We start from the raw sequence: 3,054 nt of genomic DNA, 5'->3' as shown, positions 1-3,054 counted from the left end.
GCCAATGATCCCGAGCTTGCACCAAGATACCTAGATACACAAGAACAAGAAATCACACATTTTGAGAACACCTTGAGATTGCTAGGGAATGAAAGCCAACAATCATGCCAAAGGATATGGAGCACCCCATTGTATAAGAATGCACTGCAGAGACTAAAAATCAATTGGATTGGTTTGAAACTCATTCCACCCTTACTATTGGGTATGCTAGAAGGTATAAAGGAGGAAGAGGAAAGAAAGGAGTGGGAGGAAATAGAGAAACATATAGGGTTTTATCCACAAGAGGAAACTCCATCAATAGAGGTCTGAGATGTTAGAGATGCCACAAGAGCTATGAAAGATATGGACATAGACTAAGTTGCTTAGAGGATGAGCAACACTTTCAGTAGGGGGGTGATGATGAGGCTCATCAATAGGTGAATAATATGGGCCTTAATTCCACTCTCTAGCTTATTAAGATATAAATTTCTCACATTTCTTAACATATTTTATTATATTTTTCTTAGGGAGAAGGGTAAAGGTGAGATGTTATGTCATGTGGCCTAATGTGCATTAATTGTAGGATTTGGAGCATTTTTGGGCTAATTTAAGTGAAAGAACTAGAAGTAGACAATAAAGAGGGATTTTAGGAGATTGGTTCTCCCTCCTTAACTCCTCAATCACTCGAAGATTCCTCCACTAGATCTCATCAGCTCATAGTTACAAGCAACAAAGCCCATTGAGTTCATTCACAGCCAAGCCAATGATAGTTGAAGACAAGTCAATCTCGAGTTTGGGAGACAAACCTCCTTAATTTTAAGGAAGTTGTTGGTAGTTTCAGTTGTATAAATAAGAAGGCCTAGAGCCTCATCAGGATTCGACTTTTTATTTTATCCAAGAGGCAATTTCGAGCTAAGATATTGTGATTGTTATTCTCATGTTACTTTTAACATTTTGGTGATAATGAAAATGGTTTCTTTGATCTAGCACTGAGTTGACTCAGAGGGATGAAGCTCTTGGGTTAGGGCCCAACCCTAGAAGCAGAGGTTCCTCTTTTTGTACATGTATTCTTAGATTAGAATCATAGATTAGCTGCTGAATTTATCTCTGCTTTGTTTAATTTACAAGTCTTTGAATGATTAGTTAGTTTTGCTTCCATTAGTTGGAGAAGTAGATCAATGTTAAAAAAGACTTCAAAAAATCTTGTGACAATGCCTCATCCCCATCTCCCTCATGGGATCATGGTTTGAGGGCCCCACTCTCATAGCCCCAAAAACATATTTATCTTTTGGTTATTACATAGCTTAGGATTTCTTGTTGAGTAGATAATTGTTGATAATTTCTTAGAAGCACCTGCAATTTTCATTTTGTTTTCTTGAGTTTGTTGTAGATTAGAAAGAATTCCATTCCATAGATTTAATCCATTAGCCATCAATAAATCAGTTTCTCAAATTCAATTCATCTTTTCCACATTTACATAAAGTTGTGCATGAATGAAGAAAATAATGTGTTTTTGTAGGAGTTGTTGATCTGCAGGGAGGAACTCATTCCACCAGCCTCATCTAAGTCTTCTCCACCCCTCACCCAATCCTACCAACCACTAATTCAAATTTCTATTTTGTAGCCACTGTGGACAACCACCTTGAGAAAATCCAACCATCCTGAAGAGTTGGGTGATCCTTGGGTAGTGTGCACCTTCCAAATACCTTATTCCACCATCATACATCTTCTCGACATGTCCTTTCACCTTCCCTACCTTCCTACAACTTTCAGCTAAGTTTCCTATAGTAAATCAGAACATCCTATAGTAACTACATGAAATCGTGTAGCAACTACAGGAAACCCTGTAGCGGCCTGTTTTAGACTGTTTTGGTAATAAATGATGATCAGAGCCGAGGGTAGGCCTTAAAATTGACTTCCATAACCCTCAATGCCATTTTGGACCAGTTTTCCCGTACCTTCCTCCCCTGCAAAATATCAACTTGTTTAGCTTAGAATTTACATTTCTAAATTGAAAACCAAAAGAATATTTTCTGCAATATTTAGCTAGTGCATGCATACATTAGTCATAGCAATGTTAGGATAATTTCTATGCCTACTTATTCCAAATGGCTATATGATAGAATGCAAGGTTAAATTAGGTCTCTTTTGCAAAGTAATGTGTGTTAATTCTTAGCTAAGTAATTTCATGTCATTTCATAGCACTTTCTATTCAACACTTTCATTTCCTTAAAATAGTCAAGAATTTACTTTTTGCATCAAAGGTAGCTTTGCATTCATTGTCAATAGTCAGCCTCCTTCTAGTCAATAGAATACTGGCTTGAAAAACCCTAGTGGTCTATCGCTCCAGCTGAAAAGTGACAAGAGTAGACTATTGCATCTATTGTGGATATAACATTGTCACCTCCAAGTCTGTACAAACCCCGGGTTGATAAAGTAAATTTGGTCACCCTAGGAGTTGCAACATCCTTGCTACAATACTAGGGCTCATCAAAGGCTACAAAGTAGACAAAGGAAATATGCTCCATTTATTCAAATTCCTTGGCATGCAGGTCCCTTGCCCGAAATTATGCCTTATTTTTTCTTGAGCAATACTTATTGCTCAAAGTCAAAGCCATATAGTCTGGGAAAGCATATGAATTCATAAATGTACTGGATTTTATCACTACTTTCCATAAACAAGATGAGTACACAAAGTACCTTCTTTCTGAAGTATATATGCACAATTTCTTTTTGGAGGAACTGTATGTGAATGAAAGTCCTGTTCCATTTATTGGAGACATTTAGTTCCAAGCCTTCATATCATTTTCCCAAAACTAGGTGAAATGGGAAAAATATTACCACACCTTCCAGAGGAGAGAGAATGCGCTTGATCTCTGGGTCAGAGGAGAGCCCTTGAATCCTTTTTGCACTCTTATTCATCATAATATTTTCATAGAAAAACCTGGACTTTCCTCTGTGCTTGCACAAATTCATAATGATGTCCTACATTCAAGTTTGACTATCTGGAAGATATTAGAGGTGAGGCTATTCGTGGATCCAAATTGAGATGGTAGGCATCACCTAATGAAGTAA

This window comes from Pinus tabuliformis, chromosome 8, assembly GCF_031772625.1.
Source record: "Pinus tabuliformis cultivar Carrire ecotype Pingquan chromosome 8, CPIR1, whole genome shotgun sequence".
Taxonomy (NCBI): domain Eukaryota; kingdom Viridiplantae; phylum Streptophyta; class Pinopsida; order Pinales; family Pinaceae; genus Pinus; species Pinus tabuliformis.
This window is presented reverse-complemented; position numbering follows the sequence as displayed.